This window comes from Castor canadensis, chromosome 13, assembly GCF_047511655.1.
Source record: "Castor canadensis chromosome 13, mCasCan1.hap1v2, whole genome shotgun sequence".
Lineage (NCBI taxonomy): Eukaryota > Metazoa > Chordata > Mammalia > Rodentia > Castoridae > Castor > Castor canadensis.
This window is the reverse complement of record NC_133398.1, coordinates 121,564,231-121,582,853: the sequence shown is the minus strand read 5'-3', so window position 1 is coordinate 121,582,853 and position 18,623 is coordinate 121,564,231. Positions and strand designations below refer to the sequence as shown.

The following is an 18,623-nucleotide window of genomic DNA, read 5'->3' as shown; positions in this document are numbered from 1 at the left end:
GACAGAATCTCAGAACTCAAAGATGAACTGGTAATTAAAGGAAAAATCTAAGAACTATTAGTAACACAACTCAAGACCAGTGAAAAGAAAATGCAAGAACTCACCGACTCCATCAAAAGAACAAACCTGAGAATCATGGGCACTGAAGAAGGAGAAGAGGTGCAAGCGAAGGGAATGCGTAATATAGTCAACAAAATAATAACAGAAATTTTCCCAAATCTAGAGAAATCTATTCCCATACAGATGCAAGAGGCCTCCAGAAAAACAAACAGACCAGATCAAAATAGAAATACCCCATGGCATATCATCATTAAAACAACAACTACAGAAATGAGGGGAAGAATATTGAAGGCTGTAAAAGAGAAAAAACAAATAAAATACAAAGGTAAACCCATCAAAATCACAGCAGACTTCTCAACAGAAACGTTAAAAGCAACAGAGCTTGGGGTAAGATCTTCCGGGCACTGAATGAAAGTAACTTCAACCCCAGGATACTCTACCCAGCAAAACTATCATTCAAAATAGATGGAGCAATAAAAGTCTTCCATGATAAGCAGAAAGTAACACAGTATGTGACCACAAAGACACCACTACAAAAGATTCTTCAAGGGATTCTGCACACAGAAAGTGAAACTCAACATAACCATGAAAGGACAGACAGCACCAAACTACAGGAAAAGAAAAAGCAAGAAAGTAGAGAGTAACCTCAATTTAGGTACACAGAATCAAACCTTCAAACAACGAAGACAACTAAATGACAGGAATTACCACATACCTATCAGTACTAGTGCTTAATGTTAATAGACTTAATTCCCCCATCAAAAGGCACCATTTGACTAAACAGATTAAAAAGGAAGATCCAACAATTTGTTGCTTACAGGAGACTAATCTCACAGACAGAAATAAGCACAGGCTTAGGATGAAAGGCTGGAAGAAGATCTACAAAGCCAGTTCTCCCCCAAAACAGGCAGGAGTAGCAATACTTGTCACTGACAAAGGAGACTTCAAACCTACAATGATCAAACAAGATAAAGAAGGACACTCCATACTAATAAAAGGGGAAATAGACCAAAAGGAAATAACAATTATCAACCTATATGCACCCAATTTCATCAAACATACCCTGAAGGACCTAAAAGCATATATTAACTCCAACAGAGTGGTTGTGGGAGACTTTAACATCCCACTATCATCAATAGATAGGTCATCCAAAGAAAAAAATCAATAAAGAAATCCTAGATCTAAAATATACCATAGATCAAATGGACCTACATGATTTCTACAAACATTTCATCCAACTCCTACACAATATACATTCTTCTCAGCAGCCCAAGGAACCATCTTCAAATTAGATATCATAGGGCACAAAGTAAGCCTCAACAAATATAAGAAAACAGAAATCATACCATGCATTCTATCTGATCACAATGCAATAAAACTAGAACTCAACATAAAAGTAAAGACAAAAAAACATGCAAACAGCTGGAAACTGAATAACTCATTACTTTTTTTTTCTTTTATTATTCATATGTGCATACAAGGCTTGGTTCATTTCTCCCCCCTGCCCCCACCCCCTCCCTTACCACCCACTCCGCCCCCTCCCTCTCCCCCCCCCAATACCCAGCAGAAACTATTTTGCCCTTATTTCTAATTTTGTTGTAGAGAGAGTATAAGCAATAATACGAAGGAACAAGGGTTTTTGCTGGTTGAGATAAGGATAGCTATACAGGGCATTGACTCACATTGATTGCTTGTGCGTGGGTGTTACCTTCTAGGTTAATTCTTTTTGATCTAACCTTTTCTCTAGTACCTGTTCCCCTTTTCCTATTGGCCTCAGTTGCTTTAAGGTATCTGCTTTGGTTTCTCTGCGTTAAGGGCAACAAATGCTAGCTAGTTTTTTAGGTGTCTTACCTATCCTCACCCCTCCCTTGTGTGCTCTCGCTTTTATCATGTGCTCATAGTCCAATCCCCTTGTTGTGTTTGCCCTTGATCTAATGTCCACATATGTGGGAGAACATACGATTTTTGGTTTTTTGAGCCAGGCTAACCTCACTCAGAATGATGTTCTCCAATTCCATCCATTTACCAGCGAATGGTAACATTTCGTTCTTCTTCATGGCTGCATAAAATTCCATTGTGTATAGATACCACATTTTCTTAATCCATTCGTCAGTGGTGGGGCATCTTGGCTGTTTCCATAACTTGGCTATTGTGAATAGTGCCGCAATAAACATGGATGTGCAGGTGCCTCTGGAGTAACAGTCTTTTGGGTATATCCCCAAGAGTTTGGTATTGCTGGATCAAATTGTAGATCGATGTCCAGCTTTTTAAGTAGCCTCCAAATTTTTTTCCAGAGTGGTTGTACTAGTCTACATTCCCACCAACAGTGTAAGAGGGTTCCTTTTTCCCCGCATCCTCGCCAACACCTGTTGGTGGTGGTGTTGCTGATGATGGCTATTCTAATGAATAACTCATTACTTAATGAAGAATGGGTCATTGATGAAATAAAGGAGGAAATTAAAAAGTTCCTGGAAGTCAATGAAAATGAAAACACAACCTACCGGAACCTATGGGACACAGCTAAGGTAGTCCTGAGAGGAAAGTTTATAGCCATGAGAGTACATATTAAAAAGACTGAAAGATCCCAAATCAAAGACCTAATGATACATCTCAAACTCCTAGAAAAACAAGAACAAGCAAATCCCAAAACAAATAGGAGAGAAATAATAAAAATAAGAGCTGAAATCAATGAAATAGAAACCAAAAAAAACATACAAAGAAGCAATGAAACAAAAAGTTGGTTCTTTGAAAAAATGAACAAGATCGACAGACCCCTGGCAAACCTGACTAAAATGAGGAGAAAAAAATCCCAAAACAATAGAATCAGGAATGCAAAAGAGGAGATAACAATAAACACCATGGAAGTCCAGGAAATCATCAGAGACTACTTTGAGAACCTATATTCAAATAAATTCGAAAATCGTAAAGAAATGGACAGATTTCTAGAAATATATGATCATCCAAAACTGAACCAAGAGGAAATTAATCACCTGAATAGATCTATAACACAAAATGAAATTGAAGCAGCAATCAAGAGTCTCCCCAAAAAGAAAAGTCCAGGACCTGATGGATTCTCTGCTGATCAGACCTTTAAAGAAGAAATGATACCAACCCTCCTTAAACTGTTCCATGAAATAGAAAGGGAAGGAAAACTGCCTAACACATTTTATGAAGCCAGTATTACACTTATCCCCAAACCAAGCAAAGACACCTCCAAAAAGGAGATCTATACGCCAATCTCCTTAATGAACACTGATGCAAAAATTCTCAACAAGATAATGGCAAACCGAATTCAACAACACATCAAAAAGATTATTCACCACCACCAAGTAGGCTTCATCCCAGGAATGCAGGGGAGGTTCAACATAGGAAAATCAATAAACGTAATAAACCACATTAACAGAAGCAAAGACAAAAACCACTTGATCATCTCAATAAATGCAGAAAAAGCCTTTGATAAGTTCCAACACCATTTCATGACAAAAGCTCTAAGAAAACTAGGAATAGAAGGAAAGTAACTCAACATTATAAAAGCTATATATGACAAACCTACAGCCAGCATTATACTTAACGGAGAACAACTGAAACCATTCCCTCTAAAATCAGGAAGTAGACAAGGATGCCCACTATCTCCACTCCTATTCAACATACTACTGGGATTCCTAGCCAGAGCAATTAGGCAAGAAGAAGGAATAAAAGGAATGCAAATAGGTAAAGAAACTGTCAAATTATCCCTATTTGCAGATGACATGATCCTATACCTGCAAGACCCAAAAAACTCTACTCAGAAGCTTCTAGACATCATCAATAGCTATAGCAAGGTAGCAAGATATAAAATCAACATAGAAAAATCATTAGCACTTCTATATACTAATAATGAACAAACTAAGAAAGAATATATGAAAACAACTCCATTTACAATAGCCTCAAAAAAAAAATCAAATACCTAGGTGTAAACCTAACAAAGGATGTGAACAACCTCTACAAGAAAAACTATAAACTTCTGAAGAAAGAGACTGAGGAAGACTATAGAAAGTGGAAAGATCTCCTATGCTAATGGATTGGTAGAATCAACATAGTAAAAATGTCGATACTCCCAAAAGTAATCTACATGTTTAATGAAATTCCCATCAAAATTCCAATGACATTCAAAAGACACTGAAAAATCTACCGTTAAATTTATATGGAAACACAAGAGGCCACGAATAGCCAAGGCAATACTCAGTCAAAAGAACAATGCAGGAGGTATCACGATACCTGACTTCAAACAACATTACAAAGCAATAACAATTAAAACAGCAAGGTACCGGCACAAAAACAGACATGAAGACCAGTGGAACAGAATAGAGGACCCAGATATGAAGCCACACAACTATAACCTACTTGTCTTTGACAAAGGCGCTAAAAATATACAATGGAGAAAAGACAGCCTCTTCAACAAAAACTGCTGGGAAAACTGGTTAGCAGTCTGCAAAAAATTGAAACTAGATCCATGTATATCACCCTATACCAATATTAACTCAAAATGGATCAAGGATCTTAATATCAGACCCCAAACTCTAAAGTTGATACAGGAAAGAGTAGGAAATACTCTGAAATTAGTAGGTATAGATAAGAACTTTCTTAATGGAACCCCAGCAGCACAGCAACTAAGAGACAGCATAGATAAATGGGACTTCATAAAACTAAAAAGCTTCTGCTCAACAAAAGAAATGGTCTCTAAACTGAAAAGAACACCTACAGAGTGGGAGAAAATATTTGCCAGCTACATATCAGACAAAGAACTGATAACCAGAATATATTGGGAACTTAAAAAACTAAATTCTTCCAAAATTAATGAACCAATAAAGAAATGAGCAAGTGAACTAACCAATAAAGAAATGAGCAAGTGAACTAAACAGACATTTCTCAAAAGAAGAAATTCAAATGGACAAAAAACACATGAAAAAATGCTCACCAACTCTAGCAATAAAGGAAATGCAAATTAAAACCACACAAAGATTTCACCTCACCCTTGCTAGAATAACCATCATTAGCAACACCACTAACAACAGGTGTTGGCGAGGATGCAGGGAAAAAGGAACCCTCTACACTGCTGGTGGAAATGTAAACTTGTACAACCACTCTGGAAAAAAATTGGGATGCTACTTAAAAATCTAAACATTGATCTACCATATGATCCAGCAATACCACTCTTGGGGATATACCCAAAAGACTGTGACACAGGTTACTCCAGAGGCACCTGCACACCCATGTTTATTGCAGCACTAATTTACAATAGCCAAGTTATGGAAACTTGGCTAAGTGGTCCAAGATGCCCCACTACTAATAAATGGATTAAGAAAATGTGGTATCCATACACAATGACATTTTATGCAGCCATGAAAAAGAACAAAATGTTATAATTCGCTGGTAAATGGATGGAATTCGAGAACATCATTCTGAGTGAGGTTAGCCTGGCCCAAAAGACCAAAAATCGTATGTTCTCCCTCATATGCAGACATTAGATCAACGGCAAATACAACAAGGGGATTGGACTTTGAGCACATGATAAAAGCGAGAGCACACAAGGGAGGTATGAGGATAGGTAAGACACCTAAAAAACCAGAAAGCATTTGTTGCCCTCAATGCAGAGAAACTAAAGCAGATACTTTAAAGCAACTGAGGCCAATAGGAGAAGGTGACCAGGAACTAGAGAAAAGGATAGATCAAGAAGAATTAACCTACAAGGTAACACACATGCACAGGAAATTTATGTGAGTCAACTCCCTGTATAGCTATCCTTATCTCAACCAGCAAAAACCCTTGGTCCTTCGTATTATTGCTTATACTCTCTCTACAACAAAATTAGAGAGAAGGGCAAAACAGTTTCTGCCCAGTAGCAAGGGGGTGGGGGGGTGGGGGAGAAATGACCCAAACATTGTATGCACATATGAATTTTTAAAAAGCCACACCTCACCCCCCCCAACACACACACACACTAAAATGTAAAAGAGAATGTTACGTGCATCACTGAGGTACAAGAACAAAGTAGAAAATGGTTTAAAAGTTTGCTATATAATTATGGACACACCCACGAGTATGCCCTGACATGGAAAATGCCCATAATACACTGTGTCACTGATGAGGAGAAAACACGTAAGGAAGAGGTACACATGATTCCTCTCCTGTATGTGTGTGTGTGCTCACACGTACTTATACACATACATACATACATATATCACACATTCGTGATTTACATTTTTTATCCAAAGAAGGATATTCTATGGTTTGGATTTTTTTTAGAGTATCACCCAGAAGTTTGTTCATCGGAGGCTTGATCCCCAGGTGGAGGTATTGAGATATCGTGTGGAATCTCTAACAGGTGGCACCTAGGAGGAGGTCATTAGATCAACTGGGGGCACATCCTGGAAAGGATTAAGATGCTTCTCTAGCCCCTGGTTTTTTGCAAAAAGGTTGTTATAAAAGCTTGAGCTTTGGCAAGTTTCTGCAGTGTAAGAACTCTTTAACATGAACAAACTCAATAAAAAGTAAGCATAGGGGATGAGGGTCTGAGCTTGGCCTCACTTGCTTCCTGTTTAGCAATGTTCTCTCTCTCTCTCACACATGCACCTATCATGAGCAGTTTGGCCTTCACCAGAGAAGCCTCCCAAACTGTAAGCTAAATAAACCTCCTTCCTTTATAAAGTTCCCAGCCATGGGTATTTTATTACAGTCACAAAAATGGAATCACGTAGCTATAAAACAAATTGTTAGACAGGCATAGTGGTGCATGTTATAATACTAGCTACTCAGGAACAGAGGTAGGAGGATTAAAAGCCAACATGGGCAGTTAGTGAGACTCATCTCAAAAAACAAAATAAAAACAAATGGACTGGGGGCATAGCTCAAGTGGTAGAGCACTTACCTAGCAAATCCAAGGTCCTAGGTTCAATCTCCAGCACTGAAAAAAGTAAAATCAAATTGTTGACATTGATCATCTTCTAGGATGTACAACTTTACAGAAAAGTTTTCATTTTTTAAATCTCCAATTCCTATATTGTCAGAATTTTTCAGATAATAAAATTATAAAAATAATTTATGCACTTTTCTAACAGAAATCTAATATAATTTGTATGGAAAGGGATAGGCAACCCAAGGCAAAAAGGATACAGTGATTTTATATGCTATTTTTCTCATTAACATGAGAAGTCTTTCAAACATAAGGTAATTTCCAGAATGATCTTACAATGCTCACATCAAAGTCTTCTTGACAAAGAGCACCCTACACCCAGCAGTCAGCAGTCAGAAGGAGGCAGACCTTCTCTAGCTATAGGAAAGTCATACAAAGCACTGGAATCCTTACATAAAACGCTAAGACTCAGCAAATAAAGGACAATCTCATATGTTAAATTAAAAGGAGTTATGCCCTGCCGATATGATTTCAAGTAAACAAGATCACCATGAGGCAAACTTAGCAAAGGCCCATGAAAATAAATACTCACTACAGGATCACCACAGTAGCAATGCAAGGAATGTGACTTTAATTTTAGTACATAATCACTGCAGTTTAAATGCAGCTAAACTAGTTTTTTTAAATGGCATAAAACAACACACACACACACACACTTTAAGCAGGATGATGCTGAAAGACATGTCATCAAAGATTTCCAATATATAAACTAATACATAATACAAATTTGATTTTTAAGTTAATGAAAACAGGTGGCTCTCCACTAGATGAATGCCTCAGTAGGTAAGAAAGATCTATAAATTATATTAATAAACCTGAGAAACATGGAGTAGACAAAATTCGTACCATGAAACAAAGCTAACTCAAAGAATTCAAGAAACAATTGAATAGTCAAATCTTTTCAAAGCAAATACAACTATAATTTGAGTTGGGAATATCCACACTAATATCTCTACAATATGTCTTCATTCATGACTGTTCTCACTTTCCTTCCTCCATATTTCACAACTCATTTCTTCCTATCTCTGGGATCATGTGTCATTAACTTGTTCATACAACAATTATATACTGAGCACTTCACATGTGGCAGGTGTCATTCTAGCTCTGGAGACAGTAAAACAAGTGTGCATGGAATTCTAGTGATATTAAGTCCATCCCACTGTCCACCCTACCTCAGCACCCCTGTACCTCTCATTAAGAAGCTCTGTTTTTCAGGTTTACATCACATAGCAGATTATTCATTTGTCAACAGTTTCCTCCCTTTAGAAGGTAAGCTCCCCGAAGAGAGGGATAGTTTTTGTGATTTGTACATTGTGGGGGCATTGAATACTGCTTAGCTTAGCATACACACATTCAAATGTTTGCTGAGCCTAATGAATGCCCTGTCTTCTAAGGTTTCTCCATCCCAACAGAAGCTGTACACGCTACCCCACTTGTAAAACAAAACGTAACATGTCTTCTCATAGCCTGACTATTCACTTCACCCTCTCCTGTAAGCTCCTCTGCTTCTCACTTATTCAAAGAAGCCAAGCTCTTCCCCACAAGGTCTTCCACAAGCTTCCCCTGTTTGGGTCACTCGTCTCATCTCATGGAACTAAGTTATCACCATCATTTCCATCACAAAATACTTCCTAAGAAGCCGGGCACCATGGTTCATGCCTGTAATCCTAATTATTCAGGAGGCAGAGATCAGGAGGATTAAGGTTCAAAGCCAACCCTGTCAACTAGTCTGCAAGACCTATCTGGAGACCCTATCTCCAAAACCCTTCACAAAAAAGGGCTGGTGAAGTGGCTTAAGGTGTAGGTAGGCCCTGAGTTCAAGCCCCAGTACCGAAAAAAAAAAAAAAAAGCTTCCTAAGAAAGATAGTGCTCGCTTCGGCAGCACATATACTAAAATTGGGATGATACAAAGAAGATTAGCATGGCCCCTGCGCAAGGATGACACGCAAATTCGTGAAGCATTCCATATTAAAAAAAAAAAGAAAGAAGGTTGCCCTCTAAATTAAAGCCTTCTCTCTAGTAGCAGCCTGGATTTTTCCTTCATATCCCTTTACATGATATGTTTATTTATTCTTATGATTAAAAATAAACCTGCTTTATTAGTTTATTAATAAACCTAACTAAGTCACCTGTTCAGTGGCTTATTTCTCTTTGAAGCCTCAGTGGTTATTTCTCTTTGAAGGTAGCAACTCCATACCTATTCCCTGGCACAAAGAAGAACCTCAAGTGGCTCAATACAGGCTCAATGTCTTACCAGAGCTTAAAGTCTGCAAAGGCAAGCTCAATGTCTATTCTGTCCATTCATATATCTCGTCTGGCATAGGGAGAACATCCAGTGATGTTTACTGAATAAATGCTGAGTTAATACAAAGGTGTGTCATCTTGGTACCTTGATATGTACAGTTTCCAGGTTTTCCACACTAAGTGTGTTATTCTACAGCATCTGATCCTGCAGCACACTCAGCCTCTCTGGACTCCAGAGACTGGCACAACGCAGGCAGCAATTCCCAGCAGCTCCTCCCAGCATCCTACTTAGGTGGTTTTACAGCAAGGTACCTCCAGTGGACACCTCTCCATAAAAAGCTTTTCTCTGGAACTCTATAGGGTGGCTTCTGGCAAGTTCCAGAGGGTAGATTTCCATCACGTTCCAGCATTAACACCTGAGGGCTCTCTTGCTGTGCAAAAACAGTAAACAACAGCTGTGCCCTCGATTCAGTCTGGATCCCAGTCCCGGGGGTAGGGAGGGTGGGGGGACAGGACAGGGGGATGGATTAACAGAAAGGTGCTCCTAACTCAGCACTGGGTCAGCAGCTGTTCCATGTATCTGCTCCTCACATTCTTTAGACTTCTTTTCACTTTTTACTAGCCAGTCCCTCATACTTCAATTTCCTGTTATAATCAGTAATTCCTCAGATTACATTTTTCTTTAAATTTACTCCTGACTAGATCCAGACTGATATGGATTAGGAATTGTGGGGAAGGGGGTAAAGTAGGGGTCACACTTATATTTTTTCCATGAGTAACTAACTCCTTGTCTGTCTGTCTGTCTCTCTCTCTCTCTCTCTCTCTCTCTCTCTCTCTCTCTCTCTCTGTGTGTGTGTGTGTGTGTTTCTTCATCCATTCATTGTAATGGTCAAACCCAGGGTCTTGTTCATCTTAGAGCAAGCTATGTCCCCAGTCCCCAAACACCACTTACTGCAGTGACCATCCTTTCTCCACTACTCTGTAAAATCCTCTGTGATAATAATCAAATTTCCATAGAAGTGTGGCTCTTTTCCTAGACTACTTTGTTTAAATGGTCTTTCACTGGAACCATATCATTTTCATTATTGTAGCCTTCTATAGCAAGTCTTGCTACCCTGAAGCATAAGTCTACTCACTTTGTTTTTCTTATTATTTCAGCTATTCCTGGTTGTTTGCCTTTCCACATACATTTTAGTATCCACTTGTCAATTTTCACATCAAAAATAAGTAAATAAATAACTGTTGCCATTTTGACTGATACAGTGAATGTACAGATGAATTTGAGAAGAATCAACATCTTACAATATTGAGTCTTATAATCAATGAACACGGTATATCCCCTTTTAGGTCTTTAACATCGCTCAATAATGTCCATTGCTTTTGTATAGAGCCTTTGCGTTGTTTTAGTTCTTTCCTGAAAACTATGATTTTTATACTGTAAATGTTTCAATACTTTCCTGTTTGCTGCTATGTGTCCAAAGTTACCTTGAATCTTGAAACCTTTTTGTTATAGAGATATTGCTGAATTTCCTGTAATATGTAGATATTTTTATATAATCTATAAAATCACAACTTTATTTTTTCCAGGCTGATTCTTGAACTCTATTTTTCTTGTCTAATTGAATTAGGTAAAATTTCCAGAGAAATAACAGAAGTACCTTAAAAATAAGGTACTTGTTTCTCAACCTGAAAGAAGAAATCTTTTAACATGTTCATCTTTAAACATGATGCCTGTTGTAGGATTTTCTAAGTAACCTTTACCAAATTCAGGAAGTTGCCTTTTATTCACGTGTCGTGAGATTTCATTTTTAAAGGATGTTAGATTTTATCAAAAGCAATTTCTGTATCTATTGACATTATCTTATTTTTCTGCTTTTACTCTATTAATTTAGTGATTTATACTGATCAATTTTTCAAATATTGAACCTATCTTTATAGTAAGTTTGATATCCTGAGTTTAGTCTTTTGAAATTGTCAAGACTTGCTTTCAAGATGAGCAATTTTGATTAATGTTCTCTGTGCATAGGAAAAGGATGTAAAGTCTACAGTTACTAGGTACAATGTTGCATTTATGTCATGTTTCATTGTATTTCATCTCTCATCTTAATTTCCTTATTGTCAGTACACCATTTTTCTCTTCCACTGTGTCTTATCTACTGGTAAGCCCACTGAGATCATAATTAGGTCACATTTGTTCATTGTATTACTGAGATTTTCTATGTCCTTACTGACTCTGTAATTTTATCAATTATCCCTAAAAAGGGGGAAATTTTGTTCTCACATTTAAAGGAAATTTGGAGGGTTAGGGGAGTGGCTCAAGTGGTAGACGGCATGCCTAGCAAGCATGAGGCCCAAAGTACAAACCCCAGGACCATCAAAAAAATTAATAAAATTTAAAAAAAAAAGGAGGTTTTTGCTGGGTATAGAATTCTACTTTGGTAGTTTACCTTTTTAACATTTTGAAACTTCATTCCATTGTCTGTTTTTGGTAGAGGGCAGTGCTGGAGTTTGAATTCAGGGTCTTGGACTTGATGCACAAGTAGCTCTAACACTTGAGCCACGCCACACCTCTGGCCCTTTTTTGATTTAACTATTCTTCAGATAAGATCTCACATTTTTGCCAGCCTCCCACCTGTGCCTTCTGCATACCTCGGATCACAGGCACACCAAGTTTATTTGTTGGAATGGAGTCTCACTAATTTTTTGCCCAGGGCTAACCTCTAACCTTGATCCTCCCAATATCCACCTCAAGGTAGCTTGAATTATCCATTATCTTTGAACACTCAACTCTACTACCTTGGCACAAATTTCTTTTAAATTTTACACATCCTTTTACTTGTTCTCATCAGGAAGAGGACCGAACTCTTTGCCTACCATTAACAAAAACAGAAAATTCCCACTCTCATTCTCTCTTGCCTTTTGTTTGTACCTTTTGTGATTTCCTTCTGACATTTTATCAAATTTTTTGAAAGGAAGGAGAGACAAAGACATCTTCAATGAGCTATGCTTAATGAGAATCTCCAGTTAGTCATTTGTGGATAGACTGTTTCCTTTTTAAAATTTTTAATCAACACAGTAATTGTACATCATTGTGGGACACTTCATGTTTATATAAAGTATGTAGTGATCAAATTAGGGTAGTCGGTGTATCAATGGCCTCAGACATTTATCATTTCTTTGTGTTAGCTAGACTCAAAATCCTCCTTAGTAGCTATTTCAAAATATACAATTAATCATTGTCCACCACAGCTATCCTACTGTGCCACAGAACATTGGTATTTATTCCTCCTGTCCAACCACACCCTGTACCCATTAACCAACCTCTCTCTAACCCCGAGGGAGATAAATCAACTGCATAGTCTGTCTTAGTTGGATTTATCTTTAGGGCTAGGTTTTTTCTTTTATATGTTAAGGATAATATAATATTAAGCAGGGCTGGGGACGTAGCTCAGTAATAAAGTGCTTGCCTAGCATGCATGACGCACAGGGTTGGATCCCCAGCACCACCCAAAAAAAGAATAATAAATCTCTGTCAAATATGTAGCAAATATGTCTCTCAGAATGCCATCTACATTTTAATTTTATGGTATTTTTTAGCACTTAGAAATGCTGAATTTATATGGAGTCAAATTTACCAGCCTTTCTGATGTTGGTATCATAATTAGAATGGCCTTTACCATCTGAAAACTATGTAAATATCAACCTATATTTTCTTCTAGTATTTCTATTATTTCCAACTTTTACATTTAATTTTTAGATTTACATTGCTAATAGGGCATAAGGTAGGGACCTAATTTTTTTAAGTGATAAGCCAACTGTTCCAAATCCTAAATAGTCCTCTACTTCCTCCTCAAAACACTACTATTCTCATATACTAAACCAAGAAATGTTTTAACACGTATTTTATTCTGCAACCTGGCACTGCTGATCCTTACTGCTTCTTCTCCCTACTATGTGCTCCCTTGGTTTTATAATGGTGTCTTAAGAGGATGCTTTTGCAAAAAGTACTAAATCTTTACATCAGCCAGGTGGGTAACTAAAAGGAGGACAAAGATTTGCATTCTGTACCTGTCTACCTTAAACTTTGGGTCCAATTCCTGCTCAACTCTGCACATAGACAGGTTAATCATTTAAGGAATGTCTGTGCAAAGCTGGTAATCCTCTTGTTCAAGGCTGAAGACACGAAGATAAGAGTAACTAAGGTATTTTTAAGGTTTGCAGAGACAAGATAATCAACAGATTGCCAACCCCAATTTTTTACAATATCCTGTTCCAGTCCACCTGAAGGGAACCTTAGAAGTCTCTAGTCATCACCCTAAACCCGAACGAACTACCTCCCATCTTGCCTTTTTGACTTATCCTCTTCTCTGTACCACTCTCTCCTGTGGTCGCCTTAGTCTAGGAACAACAGGTCTGAACATTTTGTGATCGGTTCAAACTATCCCTGGGCAACCACAACTTTCTTATTCAATCTCCACAGGGCCAATATGGAGGCAGTGATCAACCAAGACTATGCTTGACCTTTGCATGCTTCTTGCCCCCCACTTCTTTTCCTTCCCTATTTAAATTTGAAGCTTTTGTCAGTACCCCCTGAATACAAGGTTGAAGATGCTTGGTCCCCCTTGCCTTCCCAGTATGGCTACACAGAATAAATTTCTTTCCTGATTTTCACCATTATTTTCTGTTTGACTTCAGGGGCAAAGTAGTCAGACTTGGTCTGCTGGTCCCCAAAGTCAGGCTTTCCTACAGTCTAGGACTCTAGTAACAGGTATGTAACTCTCCCAAGTCTCCTCATGATCACCAAGTCCTCCTTACTAGCTCTGTTGTAAGCTCAACTTCCTTCCTACCCACCCCCATTTTCTAGCTTCCTCTATTTTATTTCTAGAACCTCTTTTTTTTCTCATTCTTCCTACTCTCCTAGGAAAATTTCATCAGTACTCTCAGTTTCTTCAAGCTCTCTCCTGAGCTCCCAGATCTACATCTCTACATCCCAACTGCCTCCTAGGATCTCTATCTAAATAATCAACTTGTGCTCCAAGCTCAACTACAAAATATAAATACCAAATTTGCAAAAAGCTGTTCTTCTTTATGTATTTCATTCTCTATAGTACCACTCTCAAGTCAGAATCTCAGTAATTTCTCCCTTCCCTTGCCAAAAAGGGATCCAGAATAGGTCACTATAGCATTTTAAAAAAAATTTAAGCTCAAAGTATTTGAGTTCTAAAATGCCTTATCTGCCTAAATGTAGAGCCTCCCAAAAGAACTAAATTGTTATAAATCCCCTGCTCAGGAACAACTCAAATCTTGTGAGGTAAGAAGACACCCAAACAGACTACATATCCAAATCACATCACAAAACTAGCCTACCTCCCATCTATCCTAAGGGCCCTTTAACTTTTCAAAGAGCTACGTGTTTTCATATAAGTGCCCTCTCTCTGCCTCCCCTCCACCTTATTAAGATGGCATACAAGTCCTAAATTCTGGTTCCTTTCAGTCATATTTCTTTGTAAATACCCCTGAAATAAGTACCTATATGACTAGAATCTATCTTTTCTCTTGTTAATCTGTCTTATGTCAGTTTTGGAAAAAGGTAACAGCTAACACATCTTAGAGGTCATATTAAATCCTACTGGTTCTAGCTCCCAAGTCAGATCCTTCTGTAACTAAAAACAGAGGGTTTTTGTCTTTGTAGTTTTGTTTTTTTATTTCATGAGATAAGGTCTCCCTATATAGTCCTGTCTTGGTCTGGAATGTGCTATGTACCCCAGGCTTGCCTTGAATTCACAGTCTTCTTGCCTCAGTCTCCTGAATACTGGAACTACAGGCATGCACCACCATGCTTATTTTAACACCGGTCATAATTTCTCCCTCCCCCTTCCTCCCTCCTTCTCTCCCTTGCTCCTTCCCTCATTACATGTTTCTTCTTAGTAATTTTCCATCCACCAGCTTCGTGGCTATAAATCCTCATCTGTCCTTGTACCCAGAATTGGGTCCGCTCTCTCCCCTACTGCAAAACTCCATTGCTGTACTCCTATGGATAGCCACCTGAATACAGTCTGGCTACTGTTTATCTGGTTTGGGGGAGGGGTTATGTGAGGGCAGGCGTATCATGAATAAATTTTTCTTTAACAGTACTCGGTAGGCATGCCAAATGACCACTGAATGAAAAGGATTAGCAGACATAATGCTTAAGAATTGGTTTAGAAAACATCAAAATTTATTTCTTAATGGAAGAGGCATTAAAAGTGACATCTGACTCAAATCATCAAACTCTGAAGAATCTCATTATGTGACAAATGTATCTCTGAAGTTTTACAAATAGTCCAAAGGTACCACTAGTAATAAGGAGACTATTGTTACAAATTTAAACCATGTCGAAATAATCTCATTCAAAAAAACATTCTATGTATGTTCTACACCAAAAGCAGCAGCTAAAAGCCTACATAACTAGATCAAAATAAAAAAAATCTAACCTTTGCATACAAATGATACACGATACTCTCTGTTTTGAACTTCTCTAAAAAACTTTCACATCCATTTCAAAACTACAGTATGACTACTACCCCGGCAGGAAAGCTGCATGCCTTTTACTTGGACAATTGCTTCCTTATTAAATACAGAATGAAAAGAGCCATAACAAGCATTCAATGAAAAGTGGCACCACGTAAGTAGGGAGCAGATAGGGGCATTTTCCAGTACATAAAGATGATGACAATGCTCCAGTTTCTCTGATTATCAAAACAGATTTGATATGGAAGATTTAATGAATCTGTAAAAATCTACTTTTAAGTACAAAGAAATCGTGGCTCAGATTTTGAAATCTAATACGTTCAGTTAAAAGTGACACAACTACCCCACTGACCTATTTTAAAAACTTACTCTCAGACCTGTCTGGAGCCCTAGTTAACAAGCATCATAGTTACTACTCTCTAGTTTTTCAAAGATCAGCAGTTTAGGGTAACATAGGTATAACCTGGTAAAAAACAAAAAACAATTACCATTCTGGAATCCAGACCTCAAGGAGGAACACTGAGATCATCCAGGTTAGCATCTTCTCATCTTTATAAAGCTAGAAAATGACTATGACCATAACTTTGTAAACTGGGCTATTTTACTCCCTGCCACCACAGGACTGCATGTTAATAAGTAAGCATGTGTGGACCCTCTCTCCTATGAAGGACAAACTTTTCTAAACTGTGGAAAACTCCTTCTCATAAGCCCTCCTCCCACAAAGGAATCACCAGCCTAACTTTTTTACTAATTGTTTCCATGCTTCCCTTTACAGTTTCAACCTATGGTTGTTTTTGCTTAAATACCAACTTTATTAAGACATAATTCACATACCATAAACTCTACCCACTTGAGAAGTGTTTTTAAAAAGTTTACATATAAACTTGTGCAACCATCACTGTGGCAGTTTCTAACTCCAATGATTTGCTTAGACTGGATTTCCCACGATGCCCTTTCCTGCATTTGCACAAGATTTAAAAGGTGAAAGTGAAACACCCATTACTTTCCAAGGCTGGGGTAGCTGAGGTGGTAACAGAGAGATATGGAGAAGAAACAGCCACTACTTTCCAAAGAGATGTTGAAACAAAGAAAAGGAGGTGCGGCAGGGTACCAGACTGTCTGCACACTCTTCTCTCAAGAGCTTTTCTCCTAGCTGTTGGCCTCGCCAACCAACAGAAGTCCCCAGCTCCCACTACATGCTAAGAGCAGGCCTATCACACACTTTTTCATCAGTTTGCCCATGTGGCCTCACGCTAGCAGGTGCTAGCAGCTGACCTGCCTACCCAAACACAGGTGCTTCAGGAAAGGTGGCTTAAGGAATTTCCCTGATCCTATAGTCCCTCCTTTTGGGCTCTTGTTTCCAGTTTCTCCCAGAGTTGTATGAGATCTTATTTCTGTAATAAAAGAGTTCTTTATTCCATAATACTCACAGTGGCTCTGCTTCCCTCACTGCTGCCTCCCTCACTAGCTGCCTATGTGTCCCTAAACAACAACCTGGCATTAACTTTGTGAACTTTAGAAAAACAAAATCAGAATATGCATTTTGTAAGACTATGTGCATTACTGCAAGTATTTGGCTGGTTTCTCACTGTTGCTTAACAAGCTATTTTATATTCTATGCCACTTTAATGACCTCCTTACTGAAAAGTTCTACAAACAGAAAAAAACCCACAAATCTTCAGTGTGTTTGTTCATATGTGTATTGCACAAAACACACCACCACCAGCAGCCCAGAAGCCAGACTACCACTTCCTCCCCACTCTCCAAAGCTAACTACTTCTCCTGACTCTAACACCATACATTCAGTTTACCTGTTTTCAAACATGTTTTGAACTTGTCTACAGAATCATTCAATACTGAACCGTGAGAGTCTGGTTTCTTTTGTCTCAACACTATGTTTGTGAAAGTTATTCATTTCTTGAATACACAATACTTCATTTGCCTCCATGACTTCACAGTTTCTGCTATGTGAGCATGTCACAATTAACTTTCCATGCAGCTCTTGCACATACTTAAGCTGTTTCCGGTTTTAGAGAACTTGGAATAGTGCTCCTGCACTCCTCCACATCTTTTGGTTCACACACACATTTCTGCTGAGAACACACCTAGGGTGGAGCTGCTACGATACATGGCACCTACCACTGTGTGACTTGACGTTTCACTCAGTTCGGTCTCCTGGTAATGCAAGCCAGTGTGCCATCATTTTTTACTTTACAGTCAGTGCTTTCTTCTGCTTCAATATTATTTACTGTACAGATCAGCAATGGGCAAGTGACTAATGGTTCGTAATACATTGTGTTTATGTTGTACCTGTTAACTCACTGAGTACTCCAAACCATCCTTAAAAATTGAGTCCAGAAGCACTGAGTACCTGAGTTGCACAAGACAGGAGGAGGAGAGAATGCCAGATCCAGCAAACAGACTCTCACAACCTCACTGTTACACACCACACTGTGTACACTGGCATAAAGAGTAGTTCTCCAAAACTGCTACAGAGAGTGGTCTCACAACCAACTCCGAAGCACTATGTAATATATACATCATATTTACCCATACCCATGATGTGTGCAAAACATTTACCCACTTGCACGTGATCTACAATCCTAGCATTGGGAGGCAAAAGTAGGAGAATCACAAGTTCAATACTAGCCTGAGAGCTACATAGCAAGACCCAGTCTCCAAAATTAAAAAAAAAATTATCAGGTCAACCTTAACTAATACAGCTGAACATGATTACACATGCCTGTAATCCCAGCACTCAGGAGGCTGAGACAGGAGGATCATGAGTTCAAGGCCAGCCTAGGAAACATAGGAAGACCCTGTCTGAAGAATGAAAGAAAAATAAAAACCAGTAGTA

The 18,623-nt window shown here is 38.4% G+C and overlaps 1 long non-coding RNA gene and 1 other non-coding gene across 2 annotated transcripts in view; one reads left to right on the top strand and one right to left on the bottom strand.

Moving 5' to 3' along the window:
- Positions 1 to 18,623, bottom strand: part of LOC141415722 (uncharacterized) — a 92,934-nt gene that overhangs the window by 24,699 nt on the left and 49,612 nt on the right. Inside the window, exon 4 of the long non-coding RNA XR_012440663.1 lies at positions 6,968 to 7,003. This is a non-coding gene — a long non-coding RNA (uncharacterized lncRNA). The remainder of the gene's footprint in view (positions 1 to 6,967; positions 7,004 to 18,623) is intronic.
- LOC141415888 (U6 spliceosomal RNA) lies at positions 8,879 to 8,985 on the top strand. The gene has a single exon (XR_012440840.1). It is a non-coding gene; the product is annotated as a U6 spliceosomal RNA (small nuclear RNA).